This window comes from Pleurodeles waltl, chromosome 9, assembly GCF_031143425.1.
Source record: "Pleurodeles waltl isolate 20211129_DDA chromosome 9, aPleWal1.hap1.20221129, whole genome shotgun sequence".
Taxonomy (NCBI): domain Eukaryota; kingdom Metazoa; phylum Chordata; class Amphibia; order Caudata; family Salamandridae; genus Pleurodeles; species Pleurodeles waltl.
The window spans coordinates 1001494773-1001510164 of record NC_090448.1 but is presented as its reverse complement, the minus strand read 5'-3'; the positions used below and the strand labels follow the sequence as shown (position 1 = coordinate 1001510164).

Below are 15392 nucleotides of genomic sequence, written 5' to 3'. Positions count from 1 at the left end.
CTAATTGGCTACAAAGTGGCGGGGACAGGTGTTCTCTGCCCCTTTTTCCTCCTATGCACGGGGAGTGTTGTTCTGGGTTGCCCCTGGGGTTCCGTTCACGCATATATATAGTGAAGCAGATGTGGAAGGGAGATATATACACATACATGGCGTGTTGGATGGAATGTCCCTTACCATTCAAAATACTTATGCACCTAACATAGATGATCCCTCTTTTTATTACACCATACCTGAGCTACTGGGGGAGGGGATAGTCTCCCCTCTGATATGGGCTGGGGACTATAATTGCATACTGGATGGCAAGGTGGATCATTCTCCCCCTAAGTGGGGAACAAAACCATTGATGTTGAGATCCCTTACAGAGGTCTTGCATAATCCAGGGCTGTGGGATGGTTGGAGAGAACTGGATCCAGAGGCCAGGGAATACACCTGTCACTCTAAGATTCACAATACATATAGTCGGTTGGATCGTTTCCTCTTGGGCGGATTGGCCTCTTCACAGGTAATGGAGGTTAAGCATTTGGGGAGGTTTTTGTCTGATCAAGCACCTGTGTTGATGCGTGTGCTGTGGGGGTCTGATGCTAATGTGTCTTGTGGGTGGCGTATGCCTCCCTTGTTTTCGATGGAGGTTGGTTGTTGTGAGAAAATGGCCGCGGCCCTCAAGGACTATTTGGATATTAACTGGGGCACGACTAACTCAAGGGGCATGGAATGGGATGCTATGGAGGGGGTCCTAAGGGGAGTGTGCATCAGCATGGCATGTGGGGTGCGCAAACAAATGGAACAGGAACTCACAGATTGGGAAAGTGAACTAGAGGTAGTCCAGCAGTAGACACCGGTAACCCTGGAGGTTGAGCAAGCAGCTTCAGCTGGTTCAGAAGGTCAGTGACTGCTGGGACACTCTGGATAAGGTTAACCTTAGATTGTATAGACAGCACCTTCACAGGGAGGGAGACAAGTCTGGCAAATTCTTGGCATGGCTCCTTACATATTAGGAATGCAGAGGGGGTACAGGTTACTATTTGCATAGACATTTTTCAGGCATTAGTGGGGCATTTGCAGGTAGTGTCTAGGGCTGGTCCCCCTGTCTCGGTTAGGTTAGGAGAGTTTCTGAAACGGATGAACCTTCCACAACTAGAGCCAGATGGGGTGGAGAGTCTTGAGGCTGAGACCACAGTGGAAGAAGTGGGTGCCGCTCTGGACGTGTTGTCGAGGTCTAAGTCGCCTGGAGAGGACGGTTTCCTGATTGAATTGTATCAGGCGTTTCCTCTTTTGCTGAGGGAGAGATTGCTGGTGGTGTTTGAGGAAGCTCGAGAACGGGGTATTCTTCCTGAGACAATGCGTCAGGGCGTTGTCTGTTCAGTGCTTAAGCTTGGGGGGATCCTGTGGATCCCTTCTCATATCGCTCGCTTGCTATGCTCAATACGGATGTCAAGATTCTATGTAAAATTTTGGCTACTTGATTGTGGGGAGTGATTCGGGGTCTAGTACATGAGAACCAATGCAGTTTCATTCCCAGTCATAGTACGACTTACAATTTGCGCTGTCTGGCTCACGTTTTACATGAAACTGCGAAGGTGAGAGACGAATTGGCATTGGTATCACTGGATCTAGAAAAGGCTTTTGATACTGTGGAGTGGGAATACTTATTGGCAGTTCTGCAGGGAATGGGCTTTGGCTCTCGATTTTGTGCTAGGGTCTGTTTATTGTACACTGCTCATACGGCACACGTACGGGGGAGCGGAGAGCTATCGGATGTTTGGACGCTTGGTACTCGAATCCGCCAGGGATGCCCATTGTCACTGCTCCTCTTTCCTTTAGCGGTTGAGACACTGGCGGCCTGGTTGTTTGAGGAATTGGGGCCCTGGGGTGTTTTGGTGGGTCGGGCAACTCATGTTGTCTCCCTGTATGCCGATGATGTGTTACTGTACCTCCGTGAGCCACGTGTCTCGGTTTCCCTATTGTTACAATTGATGGAAGAATTTGGGGCTGTCAGGGTTACGGGTGAATAGGAAGAAGTCCCTGCTGTTCCCTATAGGTTTGTTGTGTGATGCCCCACCAGGGGCTTTGAGGTGGGGCTCAGGTGGGAACTTGAAAGTTTTCATTATTTGGGCATATTGGTTACACATACGGCAACGGCACATCTGACACATAATGTGGAACGGGTGGGGAGGGGGTTGGAGCGCTCTGTCTCGTTCTGGAATAGGCTGCCTCTATCTGTGATGGGAAGGGGGGCTGTGGCCAAGATGGTGTTTTTGCTGCGGTGTCTCTACCTGGTCCAGAATTCCTTGTTTCCGTTGACGGCTCGGCTTTTTAATCGTCTAGAAAGCTTGTTGATCTCCCTGGTTTGGGCTGGCCGCCGGAGCAGTGTGGCGTTGTCCACGTTACAAAGGGATATGGAAGATGGAGCCTTGACACTCCCTAATATTAGACTCTATTATTATGCGGCTCATTTACAACATGCTGCTAAGTGGATGACGCAGACAGATAATTGGGAGAAGCGGCTGTTTGCGGGCATGTTGGGAGATGAGGCTCTGGTGCATGCATTGATGTCAGGTGGTAGGTCGGTAACTCCTGTCCGCTACCTGGTCAAGAATACAGCTGGGACCCAGTAACAGGCGGTTAAGAGGATACTCCGACATGCTCCCTTTGATAGGGAACTGAAGATTTGGAGTCTAGCCCCCTTTTGGGAAATGGACACATTCATGTCAACGGAGGCTTGCTGACGGGTGATATATATCCCAATGGTGAGTTTATTTCCTTTCAGGAAGCGTGTGATTCGTTTGGATTGAGCACTGGCCAGTTCTTGCAATATGCCAAGATTGAGAGTGTGGCTCAAGAGGTCTGGTCCGGGTTTCCGGTGGCCCCTGTGGCATCAAAGATATTGCATTGGTTAATAAATTGGGGAGATGATTCCCATTTGGTGACTCTGTTTTATAGAGCGCTACGTGGGGATAGCGTGGGTGTAGAATGTGCAGTGCGCAGGGCCTGGGATTGAGATCTGGAGAACCCCATGGAAGATGTGGAGTGGAATTTGGCTATATCGCTGGTACGCACGGTCTCTTGTAACCACAGATTTAAGTTATTGCACTTTAATTTTGGCCATCGTGTTTACATCATGCCTGTCTGACTTAATAAGATGGACTCTACGAAGGAGGTAGGGCACGGGTGCCCTAGATGTGGGGAGACGGGTGCTTCTTTTCTTCACTTGGCCTGGGCCTGTAGGGAGGTACAGCAATTTTGGTGGGTGTTGGTTCGAAAGTTGGACCGGGCCACTGGTCTGGGACTCGAGGCGACACATTTAGCTTGCTTCTTGGGTATCATACAGAGACCTCGGGGTAGATGCATCCCTTACAGATTCACTCAGCTTGCTATTGTCTTGGCTAAGCAAAGGGTGGCTATGGGTTGGATGGGTACGCGCAGCCCATCCCCCACTTACTGGTCCTGTGATGTTTTGGAATGGGGTGTAGCCGAAGAACAAAATATGAGACTCACACGCAGTGGAGAAGGGGTACTGGCAGACATAATGGCCTGGAGTGCACTGTTAGAACGCTTCACTGGAACCCAGGATTCCGGTTCTGATTGGAGCACAGATGGGGACCCTTGATCATGGTTTGTTATACTATTTGTATAAGTGACAACCAACTGTGGTAAAAGAGGTATGCTGTAAATGAGGTGTATAAATGCTTTAGTTACATATGAGGTCCTGGAGGAGGGGAGGGAGAAGGTTATTGCTGGTCTGCTCGGAGATGTCCCATGTCCTACAGGTTTCATCAGCCTCCGCCCAGGAGAATAATGGACATTCAGATTTCTCATATGAAAATGCACTGTCTGTTGTATTTTTATGTTGGTTGTTTCTGATAAATTCAATAAAACAGAGTTATAAAAAAAAGTTGTTGTAATTACACTGTGGACAGCTGTCCAGGTGAAGTGGTTAAGTTTATTTCCATAAGTAGATGGAGCCCACCAACGAACATCCCAGGAGTCTGGACTCAGATCTCCAACTACCACTCCGTCAGAGATTCAGTACCAGAACCAGAACTCTCATAGAGTTAAACAGTATGCACATTAATACAATTCTACTAAAATAATTTTACCTACAAAATTAGAACTACCAGAATACAACAAGGAACTTTTTATTTTTTCCTGTCCCTTTGAGCCCTGGTGTTTTCAACAAATCTGCAGTGTTGAATGGACCTGATCCTTGTAGCTCTTACTTGGGCCACTTAAATTTAGAACTCACACTCCTTTGCATCTCTAATATTCAATTAAAGCATCCCAGCAGACAAGGTGTATTTTTAGGATGTGCAAGTACAATTCCACACAATTCACCTTTCTAAACCTGGTACGGTAGTTTAAGAATTCCAATGCATATTGATTACAATCTGCTCTAGAAGGGCTTCTAGGTTTTCCGGAAAACCGCCACCAATTTCTGTTATAGTGACTGGAAAATATTAGGTGGTTCTTACTGTCATGTGGAATAAGCCCTTTTTCCTTTGTGAGGCAATTGTTTGTTTTGCTTTACGTTTTGTTAAAATAAATGTGTAACATTCATTGCTTAAAAGCTACTTATCTCTAAAACTGACAAGTCTTTGTTGGTTTTTCAAACAAGTGGGACATCAATGTTTACTTTCACATAGTTGAAATGAATGTGGCAACTGAATCTTGTACTGGTGAAACAGATCCAGTGTATCTTTGAGCTGATGAATATATGCAAACGTAGATGTCTGCATTCATACAATAGTACAAGAATATTTAGCGTAATACACCCCCAGCCTATTGACAAGATTCACTGTGTTTCAAAATTCTAGGTGTATTTTTAGGACCCATTCTTCCATAGTTCCTAAAGTTCTTAGGTTTAAATCTGCTTTATTGAATTTCAAAAAACAAAATACATAACAAACTCCTCACCTACATCCGTAGGCCGGTGAGGTGTAGCAAGAAAAGTAGATTAACCTGACGGAGGGGAGAGTTAAGAGAGGAAAGTAGCAGGGGTGAAGAAGAGGATAGGAAAGAGAGATGCCAGGGAGAGGGGGGGTGGGCGTAGGGGCCTACACAACAACTCCTGGTTTTAGGTAATGCATGTGTTCAGCCCATGGGGTAGAGGGCAGAGGTTAGGGCGCCACCTCTACGCTCCAGTCAGAACCATGATCTGTTTGTGTGAGGTGGGATACATAGATTTTTGCCTAAATTCTTGAGATAGAAACCATATACAGGGTTCCATTGTCTTGTCAAATTGTGGTAATTTGTGGTCCACTACCGCATCAGCTTCTGAATGCCAAGAAGTTCCCATAGTTTATGTTACCAATCCAGCCGTGTCGGTGCTTATCTGTACCACACTTAGACAGTATGACTTGCTTTGCTGCACAGAGGGCAAGGGTGATAGCCTTCCTTCTCACCAATAATAAGGGGTTTGTTAGTGCGATGGGGAGGCCCAACAAAATGTAGCTGGGGAACGTGGGTAGCTCAGTGCCATACATCTCATTAATGTCTACCAGGATATCCATCCAATATTGTATTTTGGGGCAATGCCAGAGAATATGTGTCAGTGTGCCTAGATGTCCACACTGCCTTCAGCAGGCATAATCCTCATCCTGTTTCCATTTAGCTAATCTAGCAGGCGTGTAATACCAATAATGCAAAATTTTTAGTAAAGTCTCCTTACCAAAGGTGCTACAAGCAGTTGTGCAGGCTCAAAGCAGATTGTCTGTCCCTTACTAGGGGTGAAAGGGCGTTCACACTCTAGTTCCCATCGCTGCTGTGCTAGGGATTTAGTTTTAGCTTACGGGGCATTAAGTAAGGTATAAATGTCAGAGAGGAGTCTTTTGTCCATGTGACAGGTGAGGAGACATTTCTCAAAAGGTGTGAGGGGTCAGTTGGCATCTGGGGGTATGTGTGGCTGTGTAACTTAGTGTCTAATGGCGACATACTGGCAGTATCCACTAGGAGGAATGCCATAATTAGACTGGAGTTGTGCAAGGTCCATAGGACCATCTTGATCAAACAGGTCACCCACACTCTTGCTATTGGTGTTTTGCAATTGTGAGAATGTGGTCCTCTGAAGGGGCAGCAGGAAGTCGGGATTCCCCATTATTGGTGTCTGTGGTGATATGCGAGTGGAGAGTTTCTGTGACAACTGTACTATGTCCCAGATTCCCACAATCACCCTAACTATGGGGGAAATATAAACCCCTGGTGGTCAGTGTGGCATGGGAAGCCATGGCACTTTCCAGATGTGGATCCCAGCTACTGCTTGGTCTCCAAAGCACCAGTACTTCTCAGTGCGGGGCCTGGACCATTCTACTAACTATCTGAGCTGTGCCACCTGGTAGTGCCGCGTCAAGTGGGGAATACCCAAGCCATCCTCCGGAGTAGCTAGAGATGCTTGTTTCTTTGCCATGTGCACCTATTTACCTGCACATATGTAGTCTTTAATTAAATGTACAGTATCTTGGCAGGAAGGTAATTTTAACCACCGCAAGTCTTGATAGTTGTCATACTACTTTATGCCAGAATTGATAAGTCTGACCAGGGGGTTCCTCAAGAGTTGGGCTGGGGTGTCTGGCGGGTAAAGCACAGGCAGTCCATCCTTTTGGTAATCGCTGTCAGAGTGTGATATGCTGTCCCGGTGCTGGAGTTGGTGTAGCAAGGCTGTTCTTTATTTGCGGCTTCCATTTACATGGGTTTAGCAATGTACTTTTTCTTGATTGTGAGGAGCGCTGTGACTTGGTGGAGGAGTATGATGTGTTTCATGGCTTTGGGTGTTTGGCCTCCTCCCCCCCGGGGTGTCTCAAAGCCCAGTATGGAATGGACCTCCGCCACGGTGCAGACAGTGTGGGTTTCATTATTCCAAAAGAAGATAAGCTGGAAAGGGTGGCCCCACTTATACCGGATCCCCTTCTCCTGTGGAAACACTGTGGAGGTTCGAAGTGCCCTATGGTGCTGTAGCGCTGTAGGAGACAAGTCTTGGAACAACCACACTATTGCTCCCTTAAAGGTAATAGCATTCTGGTCTCATACCACTGCCATGATGGCTTCTTTCTGATGGTAGTGGTGTAAGCAAGTTTGGATATCCTGCAGCGTGCCAGGGGACTTAAATGGTCGGCTCGCTGTATTGGTGTGATCCAAAACAATGTCCTTGTCTGCTAGGTCTGGAGCCACATGACGGAACAAGTGGATGATTTAGTCCTCCAGTTCCCCAGAATCTGCTTGCAACAGAACCCCTTTGATTCTGATTTTGAAACGCTGTGATCTATTTTCAAGATCTTCCAGGTGGTATTGCAATTCTTTATTTTTTTCACGCGGTTCTAGAAATTCACGATGATGGTCATTGAGTTCCTCTTCTTGTGACCTGCTACCATGATCCAAGGTGACCACTCTTCGTCCAGGTCTCCCTGGTCTTTCGTAATGTCCTTGACATTTACCACCATGTCTTCATGTCTTGCTTGAGGGCAGCAATGTTGTCTCTCAAGGCACCAAACAGGGTCTCCAAAAAGACATGGGTGACAGGTGCCTCCTCCTCTGGGGGGGGGTCTCCGGGTAATAGCGGCTGCATGTGAGGGCAGTGTAGGTGAGGCATCCCGAAGTTGTGGTGGAGGGTTTACTAAGCATGTTCTTCGAAACAGTGTCTTTCTTTTTGCGGTGCGTGGCCATTGTAGTGATAAACTGGGTCCACCAATGTGGTCTTGATGATGGTCAGAAGGGAGGAAACACTGATCACTGTTGCCTTGAATAGCAAAGCGTACTCCTTTATAATTAGAGGGTCCCTTTGGTCGGGGATTCAGCTACGAGGCGGATGGGGAGGGGAAAGAAGGCCTTCGCACAGCCACAGCACAAAGGCCCCCTGGATGTTGACTCTAACAGTTATATCCCCAGCTCTCTGTTTGTGTGGGGCACATCTGCACCACAGGTCCCACCTGATGTGGCATTGAGGTAGGGGGCCAAGACCCCATTAAAGTTAAGTCTATGGGGCCCAGGTGAGCCCAAAGCTCTCTGGGACCGCCGTTTCAGTGAGTACTCCTTCTGTGGATAGAGATCAAGAGTGCTGTTGGGGGGGGCTGCCACTCCAGGGCATGCGGGGCACTGAGAAGTGCCTCTCCAGTTATGACTCTATCTCCCCAGCGAGGTCCCAGCCTCGGAAAGTCTAACCCCAACTTATGAGACTGTCAGTGAGTGCGCTGGCATTCCTCCTGGCAGCGCCCCCTTAGTCTTCTCCATATGATGCCTGGGCCCGTTGCCGCACCAGTAGGTTCAGTTCTGTGAATTGTTTCTTGGGGCCTTGAAGAGAAATGCCTTGCCATCACTATTTGCATGTGCCTCTCAGCGTTGTGCTGCAGTCCCAGGGCCACCTGGTGAGTGTTTTCGCTGCTTCCAGTGGCCCCAAGAATGCTGGAAATCGTTTAGAGCATGGCATGGCCCGCTCCAACCCTCCATTACCACTGTCACCATCAGGGCCTAGGGCCGGCTTCAGCGCCTCACCTCTGCACTCCGCTCAGAGTTTTAGCCACAAGGCATGCCCAATCACTGCCGCAGGTCTCACCGCTATTGCACCTGGAGCCCTTGAGGGAGGATCAGGAGCGATTCAGTGCAGCCTGCCGGGGCCGTAGGGATCAAGGCTCTGTGGCGGCTGCCATTTTGGTGGCATTGGCGCACTTCCCCGGGGTTTGAGGATCTCTCCAGCAGGTGTTATTGCAGCTTCCGAGGAGCAATGCTGCTGCTCAGTGTGTGCTGGGTGCTTCCCCCAGAATGCTGAGTCGCTGTGGTGGCCCGGAACACTCCGCATCTGTTAGCTTTTCTAAAGCGGGCGGTAGAGCTCCATGAAAGCACAGCTAGCCCAGCACCATCTTGTACACAACCCGTTCCTAAAGTTTTTAATAATGTTTTTATTTGGGTTCAACATGTAGCCAAGAAAGTAACAACGAAAAGGAAAGAAAATAACAAAAATGCAGAGTAGACAGTGTACACTTTACAACATGATGCTTCTACAATCTATGCAAAGTGTCACCTTTTCTGTTATTTCATAATATTATTACTATTACAGATATAAAATGTTAACAAGGTACTTCAGTCAATCATCTTCATCTTTGAATGAAATATCGAAAGTGGCCACTGCAAGGTCATAGGCATTAATTTTGTCATTTCTGAATCCACATTCAACTGTTACCCACTTCACTAAATCTAGTACCTAATTTGTAAATGTTAGGCTGGTGGGCTGTCAATGGAGGAAGGCCATTCTTCTCATCACCAGAGTGAACCCACCTCTACTATTTTCAACTGCTCCTTGGCCCTTTTACATGGTTCTATATCTAACAAACAAAGCTGTGGTCCTGGAGCAAACGACCAAGCGATCAGCTCTGATTGTTGTCATACTACTCTATGCCAGAATTGATCTACTCCCCCTCAATCCTACCATGTGATCTATACGTGTTTTACATTTTGAGGACAAAATGCTGTTGGTTATGAGTATCATATGCATTATTACGGGGGTTGTGTACTCTCCTTGCATGCATTGATAATGCATACTTCATTTTGTTGTTCCTGGTTACTGTTTTAGATAGACTATACATTTTGCATGAGTCTTGCTCCTTCATTTCCTCTTTCATCACTCCAGGGGCCTTATTAAACATTGTACCCAGGGGGTACAACAGGCATGTGCATCTGCTTTGTGTGTCCCCCACAACACAATGTTATTAGTAAAGAGGCCGTAGATGCTTGTGTATCCACTTCTGTAATACTACAGTAAAGTGCTGATGCACATGTAGCCCCAGCGCTATTATGGGACAGCGTTCCCTCATGAGGGAGTCACTCTGCCTTTGTGCTTGCTCCGTATTAGGGACAGGGGTGCACAGGCAAACATACCCTTAGAAGGCACACTGAAAGTGCACCACAGAAGGATGGTGTACTTTCAGTGCACCTCCTAAAGACAGCCCTTTGAAGGGGAGGGAGAAAGGGGGTCCAGTGGACCTCCCAGATATCCCCTGAGGGCAGTGCAAGTTTGCGGCTTCCCTGGGCACATTGTAATATGGAGCACTGTCCCTGTTTGCACCCAGGGCACCTTTTGAAATGTGCTTCATGGTGCAAATGTGGAAAGCACACCATTTGCATAGAACAGCCCCAGATCTCTGCTAGAGGAGTGAGTCTTATTTTATTTGTGTCTAAATATGCCCTATACTCCTTGAATGTTTGCACCTTCTCCCAGCACCAACAGTATTTGATTCAACACGTGTACTTCTGATTCCTTTGAAAATTGTGGCCAGATCTCCCAGACAGCAGTCGCTCTTTGTGAATGTTTGCGCTGCTTATTTCTCCCAGAGAGTAGAACTCGGTGAAGCCCAACAACCATGCCTCATCACAGATGTGCTCCAGTAAATAAAGACCCTGTCCTATCGTTTATTTTAAAGACCAAGGTACTGCAAGGCATATAACTGTTTTCCAGAAATATAAAAGTTTTTTGATTTGTCTTCTCAACGTAAGATATCATTGCTTGTATTGTCCAATGCAGAAAGAACACCAGCACAATCCCTGTACAATCTTGATGCCAAGAACTTTGTGACTTTCTTTTGACTAGAAAAAAGCTTTGCCATCAGTCTGATGTAATTATCACCAAAGATTCAGTATGGTCAGTCTGGTCCCATGGAAAAAGCAATATTTCTTTCAGAGGAACCTTGACTATGTTTGGAGGAAAATTTCTGGAGCAAAGTGGCTGGTAGATTCCAGATCTGGGCTGAAGAACCAAAATCAAGAAGAATACAAAGGGTAAGTAGTTAGGACGTCACATAAAGTACCAGAAGCAAACACCAGCAAACACAGACACTAAAGTAGTGGAGATTAACTGATTCAGATGTGCTGTTCATTATATAATTTAGACTATCAATCATATACCAGAAGTACTACTTTGTCATTTTGATTGAGTTTATGTACTAACAGGCAATGAGTTGATGCCATCTTACATAGGGAAGTATATGTAACATTTACATACTTCTCATTTACATTTAAAACCATGACCTTTGCACCAACCCACGATGCAGAAGGGAGTCTGACAGATTTCTGTGATTCTAGGTAAGTATGGGCACAAACCTTCTTTCTTGTTTTTCTTCTGTGAGGAAACGAAGGACTGGTATAAAGAAAAATGCATTGAGGCCTGAGCACTAGAGGTAGAATACTGGTTAACTGTTTGGTGCTGCGGTTTTCAAGATGTAGAGTGCATTGAGGGTCATGCAATTGGGATAGAATTCTATGAATTCCAGGGTACAAAAATCTAGAGAAGGCATAGCAGAGCAGTACCTGCGTGCTAAGTGCTGGTCACCACCAAGACACAGTACACTGTGGCTTTCTCAGTGCAGAAGCATTGAAGTGATACATAGTATAAAAGAAAAGCATCTCAAATGAATGACCTCTTACATTATGTTTCAATCAATCGACTCTATCCAGTGCACCTACCTGCTTGGTTTACTTCTGAGCCTGTTGTGCATGCAGCACATCTGTTACTTCAGCACTGCTGGAAAATGACCATCCTGCTGAGTAACATGAGATATTGGAGATCAGTACACATTTCTTGTAAGCAGTTCAGTATGTAGCTTGACTGAGGGGCTGTATTGCAGAAGGACCAAGTGGCCATTAAAACATCTTTATGGGAAACATTGGGGGTCATTACAACCTTGGCGGGCGGCTGAAGCCGCCCGTCAAGATTGGACCGCCGGGCGGCTGCCAATGCACCCATACTCCCGCCGCGGCCATAATGAGATCCCCGCTGGGCCGGCGGGCGGAAACCTGGTTTCCGCCCACCAGCCCAGCGGGGATCTCGGCCGCAACATAGGAGCCGGCTCCAAATGGAGCTGGCGGTGTAGCAGCTGTGCGACGGGTGCAGTTGCACCCGTCGCGCTTTTCACTGTCTGCACAGCAGACAGTGAAAAGCGGCACGGGCCGTGGCAGGGGACCCCTGCACTGCCCATGTCAGGGGCCCGCAACTACCCTTTCCATCAGCCTTTTCATGGCGGTTCTTACCGCCATGAAAATGCTGGCAGGAGGGGGACTCGTGATTACTCCCGCCGGGACAAAAGTGGCGGAAGCGCCGCGGTTGGAATCCCCCCTGGAAGCACCGCCAGCCTGTTGGCGGTGAACCGCCAGGGTTGTAATGACCCCCATAATGTCTCAATGCCTTCCTATCTGACTTTGTTCTGCTTCTTGCTACTTTTCTTTATATTTTTTGCCCCATGCACATGAGGGAACCACTTAGCCTCTGTGCCAGCACCGTACTATGAACCACTTCCAACAGTCCAGGACTGATGAGCACCACTTGGAGGGCAGAACTCACTTCAGGCAGGGTCCAGGTGCAGGTTCAAAGTTGTGGGAGCTTGATTCCGTGTAGCTCAGAACAGGAGGCCATCTTACTAGCCCTTGGAGTCACTCTGGTAGTCTTAGAATCAAGCAGCAAGGCAGGCCTCTGGCAGCAGGACAGTCCTCTGAGGGTACAAGACAAGCTTCTAGGAACAGGGCAGTCCTCTGAAGTACAAGGCAGCCCTTCTGGGGCTCCTCTGCAGGTCGGTCAGTGAAATTAAAAGTTGGTCTGAGGGTCTACTATTTACACCTGGTGCCAACCTTTGAAGTGGGAGAAACTTCAAGACTTCTCCCCATATCTGGTTCTGGAAATGTCCTTCATCCGCAACACAGGCTTCAGAAGGTCTAGGGTAACAAAATGACTGGTGTCACGTTCCTTTTTAGTGTACTGGAGGCAGCCCCTTTGAAATGTAAGTGGGGCAGGGAGTAGTTCTGACCCTCCCATCCTGGCAACATCTAATCCCCCTTTGTCTCACTTTCTGGGAGGAATGCACAAAAGCCAACTGTAACTCTATTGACAACCATGTTACCCGGGATACAGGCTGCAGACACCAAATGATTAAGACAAGAAAATGGCAATTTATCATTAAAAAGGATTTTATATTACAATTCATTTGAGACCAAACATATTATTTCTGCCTGCTCCCAATCAAAGGTTAGCGCTTTTTAAATGTAATAAGGTAGCCCAAAGCTATCCTATGAGAGAGGTAGACATCACAGTAGTTAAACACACATTTAACCATTTTTCACTACCAAGAGATTTAATTTATTTATTTATTTGCAGTATTCTATAACACAAACCTGACCCCAGGAGTATCAGAGCACTTTACAGAGCATAACAGCTCAGTACATTAAAAAAGATACAATGGAGTGTTAGCTAACAGAACAAAATGAAGTCCAACATGATCGAGACACAAGCACATTCAGTAAGCAGTTCAGTAGGAAGTTAGGTAGGGAAGCACAGTACCGTATTGCACTGTAAAACTTAAAAGTATATATCCAACTTTTTAGATACACTCTGCCCTATGGGCTGTTGAGAGCTTATTTACGAGTGATTTATATGTATTAAAAAGGAAAGTTTAGGTCTGGCAAAAGTTTATATTGCCAAGTCAAATTAGCTGTTTCAAACTGTACACAGTCTGCAATGGCAGCCCCGGGAAAAGTTTTAAGTGCCTACTGTAGTGGGGGCACAATACATCTTGCAGGCCTACTGGTGGCATTTAATTTACAGGACCGGGGTACACGTACTACCACTTTACTAGGGACTTATAAGTACATGAAATGTGACAATTGGGTGTAAGCCAATTTAACCATGTTTCAAGGAGAGAACACAAGCACTTAGCAGTGGTTAGCAGTAGTAAAGTGCACCGAGTCCTTCGGACAACAAAAACGAAATTCAGAAAACAGGACAAGTGAAGGCAAAATGTGTAGGGGTCACCCTGCAGAGAGGGCCAAGTCCAACCCCATGTATATATCATAGCTATTCTACAAAAGTATATGCGCAGCCAAGAAGATCACTATTTTCCCTAGAGGATAATAATTTAAAACAATGAGTAAGAGTAATATATCACACATAACATCAGACTACAATAAACTGTTAAATGATTAAAAAAAATAATGACACCCACAATAATCAGAGAGGTTGAGGGAAACAAAATTGGTATCAACCACAAATATAACTATGTCGGCACATGACTGGGGCATGGGACTGTGAGAGGTGCTCAATTTAATGCGAATCCAGAATCCATAGTGGCTGCTCTTTCTTGTGCCAGGAAGGTACAAAACAGAGACTCTTTTTTTTAGTACACCATTGTCATTGTACCATAGGTTTCTTTCTTAGTTTCCCTCCATTAATCCCTCTCTGCGTTCTCTCACCCACAAAAGACTATTGTCTATACACAATCTGCACTTGTAGAGTTATTACAATTACACCAGGGGCCCAAAACAGTATAAACTCACTCAGGCTCAGAACTGAAGTAAGTTCAGCATCACACATGGCCAGTCATGGGTAAAGAAAGACTCTCCCATAGAAAATAACAGTTGTAGGAACTTAAAATAAAACCCCTTAGGAAATAATGGCAAGTTAAATTAAATTATTTTAAATAGTAAAGTATATAAATAAATATAAGTTAATGTATAGAAAATAGATAATTAATACATATTTATTCATTGTTTCTTAACTTTTAAGAACAACCTCTTTTGAATTAAAAATTTTGTGTAACATTAATTTCTATAAAAAAAGTAATTTAATTACTTTTAATTAATTATATACTTCAGGTTTATTAATTATAAATGCATAACAAAAAATAATGTGTCTACTTCAGTATAAAAAAGTAAAACAGTTTATTAAACTTGGAAAAGTTATTACAATTATTTTTATGTTAAATATTATTATAAATAGTTGTATATTTTTTGTTTAAACGTAGAACAAACTATAAAATGGTACAACATTATTAACTTAATTGTGAATTAAATATTCAATTAGTTAAAATACATTAAATTAAACTTATTTTTCTGAAGTATAAATGAAAAAAATTGTTTCCCACCGAAAGATTTTTATATTATGCATTAATAATTGTTAAAAGTGATGTACAGAATGAATTAAGAATATTTTATTTATATTTTACTAAACATTAATGTTTCATTCATTTTTACTTTAAAAAGAGATTTTTGAAATATTTTATAAATAAAAAGTAAGTATGTTTTATATGCATATTTTTTAACATTAAATTATATTTATTTATATTTGTAGTGGTTTTAAATAATTTAAATCACCATTATTTCTTATGGTTGTTATTTTAAGTCCCTGCTTCAATTTTTGGCAATGGGAGGATGTTGCAGTATCAGTGATGGACATATGTGGTGTTAGACTTACTTGTGATTCTTTTGGCAGTAGTAACTTTACACTACTCCAAATTTGGCTCGACCTCCTGTTTCCGGGGATAGGGTCTAAGCTTGTAAATGTAAGTGTTTGAGGAATTTTACACTCAGATTTTGTGAATAGCCAGAAGTAGTACATTTGTACACCCACCTTTGTGAATAGCCCCATATATGTT

At 44.9% G+C, this 15392-nt stretch overlaps 1 protein-coding gene across 1 annotated transcript in view; it reads left to right on the top strand.

Annotated features, from left to right (window-relative positions):
- The window catches only part of DISP2 (dispatched RND transporter family member 2), a 216913-nt gene that overhangs the window by 104731 nt on the left and 96790 nt on the right, over positions 1–15392 (top strand). The window lies entirely within an intron of this gene.